Here is an 8,796-nt window from a genome sequence, read left to right as displayed (position 1 = left end):
GGCACTGACGTTGTTTGCTGTTTTTTAATCTTAGACGCAACTCAGTTTTCAAAAGTATGTGATAGCTTTTTATATCGCAAGTTTGAAGTGACCACAACCGATTCAAATTTATAAAGAGTGTATCTTAAAGCACATATTGAGACGTGTTGTTAATCAGTGTGCACAGGCTAGTCTTATTTGACATGCATTAGGCCCCTTTTTCCTGAAAGCAGCCAATATGTACAAATTTCAATGATCAACACTAGAGTGGCCAACGTTGTCTTACAAGCTGTTAAATACTTTTAAATACATACACAAAATTTAGTGTACCAGTGGGAACTATAAACAGGCAGATGCGGTGGTTAGAGCAGACGCTCCTAGCCTAGCATTCGTCGTCTGCTTAATTTTACTGCAGTTATACACACAGGCAGTCACGGGTTACAGTTCCTAACGTAGTAAAGCCCATACTGATTTGCAAAATTGTCTCTACATTATTTGTGAGCTAATGCTCACAAATAAAAACGAAACAAAATTTTGCAAGTGTTGTTAAATTAACATTTTGAGTGTCTATGTTGCAGAGTGGAACGCTATTCGTCATTAGTCCGTGTAAGAAGAAATCTGCGTCGTACAACTCCATATAACAGCATACGGCGTATGTACGCTTGTCCGTCTGCGTCGTACAAATCCATATAACAGCATAAGGCATATGTACGCTTGTCCGTCTGCGTCGTACAACACCATATAGCAGCATACGGCGTATGTACGCTTGTTCGTCTGCGTCGTACAACACCATATAGCAGCATACGGCGTATGTACGCTTATCCGGCACAGGCTTATCTGGCACGACACTTTACGCACGTGCATTAAGCCACGTTTTCCCAGAACGAGGCTCATGTTAACCCAAAGATTCATCAAGTGTCATGTAGAAACATTCAGTGCGTTTTGTGTTTGCTTAATGCCTGATATGTGAATGTTTGTATTTATTAAACATTGTTTGTTGAATATTAATGTGAATTACCGATACATATTTTATTAAAGAATCATTATTATATTACTATCGAATTATGTCAAGTGGTATATTCAATGATGATGCGATGAGAGTGATTATAACTGATGATAAATGATGATAACCGACGATAACTGAAGTTAACCGATGATAACCGAGGATAACTGACGTCAACCGATGATAACCGAGGATAACTGAAGTCAACCGATGATAACCGAAGCAATGGCTTTTGATTTCGTTATTATTACACAGAGCAAGCATGTTGTAATTTGTTAAATACATTTTAATCACCATATACCGTTAATAACATAATTTCGATAAAACAACCGTCACAATGTCGATTCACTTAATTGCGTCTGTCAGATCTTGTCCAGATTGTAACTTCATCATCGATGTACATCTGAAATAAAATACCAAAAAGCATCACTATTTGAAGACGGGGTTTTCGAGTGCAATGCATGTATGCATAACCAAAGAATCATAATCACACTTACAGGTCAGTTGTTGAATACTAGTATGAAGATTTAACAGCTGGACCTGACTGTAACTTTCTGATAAGTCTGGAGATGTTAAATGAATAACTGAAAACAAAAAACTGAAATATTTACTCCCAAGATCATTAAGGTATTAATTCAATCATGTATTGCAGTAACCTTTCAGATCTGGGGCATAGTTGTAAAAATCGGTTGAGCTGTAAAGGAAATACATTTATTAATAGAGTAAAGCGTCTGGAATGCATTGTAATGATAATTTTTAAAGTGCGTGTATTTTCTTACAAGGCGTTTAAAAGTGATATTATGGGCATTTTTCACTGTTGATTTGAGCTGAAAAGAATTAACAGGCCAAAAGAGTTAGTTAAAATGTGGTAACTGTCCAATTATCTGCAACTCATCTTTCTTCTAATTGTTTATAAAAATATATATTATATTCGATATTTTACATGACTCACCCAGTCCTCTAAGCCAAAATGATACGTTCAACAAAATAGTGCCCTTTTGTCGTATGAACGAATCTGCACTAACACTCAATTTTGATTCACATTGAAATCGAATCATTTTCATATTCAAATGCATTATTTTTCTATTTCCGGGATCTTGTTTTAGCATTATAGGATGTTGATGCTGCATTAACAAATATAAGTGTATATGAAGTGAAAACACCAAAAATAAAAAAAACGGCTGCGATATACACCTATAAATTGTTAGATGCCCATAATATCACTTTCAATAGGCTGAACAGTATTTAAGCCTGACAGACACATAGGAAGCGCGTTATATCTGACTCGCAGAGGTCCCGGATTTGAATCCTGTGGATTTCATTCAACTATTTTACTTGACATTATAGTTATTGCAGAATACGCCACACATAACAGTATGTTTTGGTAAAACCATTTAACGACACATTCAATACCGAACATACACAGAGATTTGACAGGAACAAGCACTTTCTAAAACAAGAATTTCAACGAGTACATAAAATACAGATTTTATGCTGCTTATGGCAGTGTAAAATACATCAGAATTACTTTTTTTATAAGCCTGTGTTCTTGTTTAAAAGTTCATTGTGTACTGCACGGTTATGCACGGTTATACTTCACGCAAAGTGATATTTTGTCACCGATTTCAGACGTATTCAAGGATGTATTCACATACCTTAATTAAGATATCGGCACAAACTGCAAGAACACTTGTCTTTTATGCACTTAAGATGTTTTTCAACTATATTTCAATAACTGAGATATTTGAACAAATAAAGCTTTTAACAGTGTGTTAACATTCTTCAAGCCTAGAGCAAGACTGCCACTGATTTTGTCGCAATATGTGGCTTAAGGGATAAAAGATCAGGCATACGAAACAAGAGAGAATGGCGTGAATGTAATGCATGCGTATCGTTGTGTATTTTTGTAATCTTGTTCTCCATCTGAAATTTAAATATAGGGAGATCATCGTATTTGCTAGTAAGGTAATTCGAAAATTTAACACTTATTCTTCCCAATCGGATCCGCATCCCATCCCTTACATGCCCATTCATTTTGCCCATAATATTCACATCACCCATCTTGTCTAGCATTCCAATTGTAACACTGGACATTGGTCGAATAATCATTAAAATCGTGTTATAATCATGCTTGCATATGAATTTCTGCAATATTAACATTCCATTATCTGTGGTTTTACCATTTGAATTACACTAATTTCAATGCCGAAATGATCGCATTATAATATTGAGGACGATTGAACTTTACCGGTACGCAACACTTAACATCAAACAGCTTACCCTAACCCTAACCCTTAACACCTAACACATAACAACTAACGCAACATCTTATAATCCATTTTATCCTATATACTTCCTTAGTATCGGGGGCTACAGCCCCCAAACCCCCGCTTTGTCGATAGTGGTAAACAACTGCGTACCGGTAAAGTTCAATCTAGCCTAATACTGCAACCTTTTAAAGCAATTTTCAAGCCTTTCTTTCTCCTATCGCAAACTTTTGTAATACTTTTAACGATCGATATGTTTTTTTTATTAATTTCAATAAAAGGGCATGTCATACGAATGCAGGCACCAGTACAAACATCGTTTTGGCAGCCATATTTCGACAAAGAATTTTTCGACAAAAGCCCCATATAACAGAAAACGCAAATTAAAAGTTCATTTTTTTTAACTTAAAATGCAATTGACGTGATAAACATACTGCAGAAACATGTGGATATTAGAAAAAGGCACATAATACAAGCCTTAGATTTTTAAATAGCTTTTATTCAAGAAGAGAAGAAGAACTCTTTAGAAATTACGCACTACGGAGAGATACTCGATGTTTTAGTTGAATGTAACCTAAGATGGCGGCGTTTGACAAATCATTTAGTGAACAAACTTGACAAATACATTTTAGTAAGGAATATAAAACTCATAATGTAATGACAAAGGTGAATATGTGTTTATTACATCTATTTATATGAAATAGCTATATATTAACGATGGTCTGATTCATATAATTTCTATTTTTCAAACAAATGAATCGTAAACTGTACATTTGACATAACTATTAACACTGCTAAGAAAACATTTACTTTGAATCAAAATTAGTGTCCCTGGTCAAATGTCCATTGGCTTAATATCTATATGGGTGAAACTTTCACCTGCATCACAGTCATCCTTAATTGGTTGTGTGTTAAGCTATCCCAATTAACTACCAGTCATGGCAGATTTGTTCAAAAGAAGACAAGTATCAATGTTTGAAGAATTGTTATTGCTTTTACAGTCTTGACGCTAACCCCTAGCCCGACAGCCCGGGGCTAGTGATATGTATTAAATTTGGGCTATTAAAGTTTCCAGATTCATATAGTCGGGCTATTGGGTATTTTAATCTGTTCTATTAAAGCATAAAGATTCAGGCTGCAGTTAGTTGTTCAAAAATGCTAAAGTGAAGACTGCTTGTATATGCTGGTTAGTCTGAGACATTCCAACAAGTAATAACTGTGACAGTTCAAATATTTGCTCATTAAAGTGTGTGTATGTGCAGGAGCTTGTGTGTGTGTTTGGTACAAGCTCATCTCAAAAACTGATTCACTATTTAGTTTTTAACCTAATAGAAGTAAAACCGGACTGTAAAATGAATACTATCATTGTAAAGATTTTGTTGTTGGGATCAAATATTATAAATTGTAATCCCTATGATTAACACAGAAAACATTAACCGAACGCCTATTCTGTTGGTGTAGCAGAGCCAAAAGACCTGGAAGTATAGATGGTTAATGGATGATGTTCCTTATGATAGTACTAGTAGGTACCAGTTGGTTTGTCTTTTTGAATACATCTGATAGTATATTTAATTTTTTTCATTAACAAAAAGGTTAAACTAAGTAATCCTGCTCAGTGGTTGAATCTTCAGGAAATGTTAACATAAGCACATAGTTACAATGTATTTGATACATGTATGCCGGTGACCCTCAACTGCAATTTTGGTTACAGACAGGGTAGCCTAAAGTGTAATTATTTCTAAGAGATGAACCCGAGTTGAGGCTTAAACTTACCAACCCATGAATGAGTCAGAGATCAGCACTCTACTGGTTTAACTGGCCGGGGTAAGCTTGGAATCGGGGACTTACTTTTGCTTAATTATGATCTTAAATAATATTATAGTTGTCAACAATAGATTTTTATGTATTTTAAAAGCGCAACAAGTTGGGCTTGCAACAGAAGTAATAAAAATATATAGATTATTATACAATTTACAAATTTAACAATAAAGTAGTCTTATGTTTACTGAAATGTGCAAATACCAATTGGTTTTTATTTCTAAAAATTTAGAAAAATGAGCTAATATAATAAAAATGTTTATTTTTAATTAGTGGGTGGGTTTAAATTAACTTGCACTCAAAAATTATAATAGTCTGGGGTTGTTTTAATTTCTGACATTTTAGCACACAGTACAGTAAAATGAGTAAGGTATATGATCTTGTTATTTTTGTCAGTACCGGTAGTTAATTACGGAGCCGTTAATTACAATGATACTGAACTATTAATGAGCAGATGGTCGTTGAACGTTATAATAAAAATAATGATTGTTTTTATTAGTAATAAATCGGCAATTTATCGCTTTTATTCTATTTATAAAGTCAAAATATCGGATAAGTAAGGTGTCTGCTGTAGAGCGAATACTGTCAGAACCCCCCCGAACCCTTGATCTCGCGTTATCTCGGCAGTCTCGTTACGCGTGATTTAACAATGTCGAAATCGTGAATCGTTCGGTGACCTAGTGTAGAAATGGACCTAATATCGATGATTTTGTTTACATTAAAGCGGGTATATACGATTTTTTATATGTGTTAAATTGTAATATATTGATAAAATATATTACAATACATAAAATGGGAAAGAAAAATTATACATTACTGATGTCATTAAAGCCCAATTTCATAAAATGCAGCAAAGACAAATTAGCGCCCCGAGCCGATTGAGACGTAGAGTAAAGTGGGTAGTTATCGCCCATTTAACATTGTTTTTGCATTTAATGTCACTAACTTGCGATTTATTCGCAATCAATTTGTACACTTAGGTTATTTTGCAGTTGAACGTGAAAATGCTGATATGCTTTCTATAGTCTTTATGTGTTTGATGCAAGAATGAACTAACAAAAATACAAGGTGTATGGTGGCAGTTTTCGGACACTTCAGGTAGTTATCATCCACTCTACAAGTTAAAAAAAATTCTAATTTTTGTACTGAAATTGAAGGTTTCTTTTATTCTTTTCTTTCACAAAATTTGTTCTGAACAAAATCACAAAGCAATTCAATGAAACATTGTACGATTGAGTTACAATCATCTTTTGCAGTGGAATGGGTAGTTGCAAACTTGCTCTGCGGGTATCTCTAAGATCATTGCGTCCCCTGTGCAGTTAATATGCCATTCGGATCCACAGGAAGTACAGCAAATCCACTCACTGGCAGCTCCCTCGTCGGATCGACAACCGGGTTCATTGCTGTCCAAGCTTCATGGGGGTTCTTTCAGGTAATTCAGTGTGCCGACTTTTAATTGCATTTATTCAATCTCTACCTGGGGTATTGTTTGGAAAGGGGTTTCAATCAAGGATTGTTTTCACCTCAAGGCAAAGTTCATTGCTTGTTACTTGATAACCGATGGATGCCATCCCAGTACGGTACTCAACCAATGCATTTTCTTCGGCGACTGTCAGGACGGTGAAAGGGTCAAGTCTTGCTCTATGCTCTGGAGTTCGACCTGCGAGTTTCTCCATTAGAGTGGATTTAGGAATCCTGAACATTTCTGCTGCCTTCTGCTTCGACACAGCACCACTATTTGCCATAGCTATAGCAAGTTTTTAATTGGCATCTGAATAATGTTTGTCGCTTTTTGATACTTGTAGTTGCTTTGTCATGATTCTGAAAAATAAAAGAAGCAATTTATACTTGGGGAATACTTACTTCAGTATGGGCGATATTTCCCGCAATTGACAATTCTAAGTGGCAATTTTCGACCATCCCAGTAACCAGACAACGGTGATTTTGTTTGCATTAACGATTAACAGTCATTATATTAAGGATACAAACTATCATTTCTCACTATTTCAGCACCTAATAGCATTAAACAGATGTTTTATGACTAAAATGATTTGGTACCTACCTTATAGATGTTGATAAGATGCTCACATTAAAATACGATATGATTTTCAACGATTGAAAACAAAAAGCGCTGAATGGAACTTGTACAAGTCGTTCTTAGAAAATATGTGATATGTATGATGTCATCATAAATGACGTTATATTTAGCAAATACATAATAGAAATAACAATAATTTAAATGTGTCCGATAAATACCACAGGACGATATTACCCGACCTTACTCTACATATTTTCCTACAATAACCGAAGCATTCGTCTTTGTATTAGGATCGCAGTTAGTGTTCGTGTGTCGTATGAAAAGATATCGTTGGGGGAATTCAAACAAACCGTTAAACTAAGTTTAGATTCACATCGTACATGTATGGTATACATGCTGGCGAATTCGTTTTCAATTTCAGAATTAAATATCTGGCTTATTTCGCATTTTTCGACACATGTTCTTCTTAACTTTTATTTTAATTTATATTGAAATATATATATAATAATTGTTTACACATTTTATATAAATTCATAAATATTTGACAAAATCGTATATACCCGCTTAAATCAATGCGTTGAAGGCAATGAAGTTTTTCGCCATTGCATAATCTTAGACGCAACTCATTATTCAAAATTAGGTTATAGCTTTTTTTAATCACAAGTTAAAAATAAACACACTCAAATTTAGAAAGAGTGTGTTTTTTATGCAAAGATAACGATGAGTGTACATACTGTTTATCATCCTATTTTTTGTTATAGAGATAGCTTAGACGACTCAAAATAACGTAATGTCCCTTTTTTTATAGACATTATGAAAGCATGGATAATATTTCGTCATGGTTGGAAATCTGATTCGTGCATTATGGGGGTAAAAAAGGGAGATATGAAATGTTAATTTATTTCACCAAACAACAATTACAGCAATCAACATAAATCACACTTATGGAGTATATAAATACATACAAATATCATATGCATTCATTAAATATAAAGTAAATAATAACTAAGGCAATGAAAATTGCGACATAATAATGAGAAAAGTTTCAACAAAACAAATAAAAGAAAACTTACTGTGAAAAAGATAAAACAATAAAAGATGGAAATGTAAATTGACAAAAAGTAAAGAAGTATTATAGAACGAAAACAATTGAATATGATTTAATTGCTTTTAGTTACAGCGATTTTCCTCCTTCTTTATAAAGTACCGGTAAATGGTACTTTCCCAATCGAGCCAAAATTCCCAAATTCCCAATCGGCATCTGAAAAAATCCCAATCGGCGTACGGATTTTTTCTCAAAACAATCGAAAGTTTCGTAACAAAACACAACTTTCGGCGAGCGAACAAAGAAAATCTTATAGTTGTGTGTAACCACGCGCTTGATTAATTTCGGGTTTTATTATTCAGCGCGTTCAATCAATAGAGTCGTTACTGTTTCCGTTCTTTTGTCAGGCAGCCAGCGTACTGTTTTACGTTGGTTTGTATATAACCTTATCGTAGTTTGAAATGAGTCTCAGTCATAATAGCAAATATTATGAAAAAAAAACTAAAAAAGAGTCATCAGGCAAGTGGATCCCGTTTACTGACGCAGTTTGGTTTCAAGATTTCAAAAAATCTTTGCAGGACCAATCGGAACTGTCTATCACAGGACACATTGACAGCACTAATGATGCTGTGCAGAGAGGGATGCC

The 8,796-nt window shown here is 34.4% G+C and overlaps 1 long non-coding RNA gene across 1 annotated transcript; it reads right to left on the bottom strand.

Moving 5' to 3' along the window:
• Nucleotides 1–1,247: 1,247 nt before the first annotated feature.
• Nucleotides 1,248–2,121, bottom strand: LOC127864995 (uncharacterized). Its single transcript, XR_008042435.1, has 2 exons — nucleotides 1,480–2,121; nucleotides 1,248–1,385 (listed from the first exon to the last, which is right to left on the bottom strand). It is a non-coding gene; the product is annotated as an uncharacterized LOC127864995 (long non-coding RNA).
• Nucleotides 2,122–8,796: the final 6,675 nt, after the last annotated feature.

This window comes from Dreissena polymorpha, chromosome 1 (genome assembly GCF_020536995.1).
Source record: "Dreissena polymorpha isolate Duluth1 chromosome 1, UMN_Dpol_1.0, whole genome shotgun sequence".
NCBI lineage: Eukaryota > Metazoa > Mollusca > Bivalvia > Myida > Dreissenidae > Dreissena > Dreissena polymorpha.
This window is presented reverse-complemented; position numbering and strand designations above follow the sequence as displayed.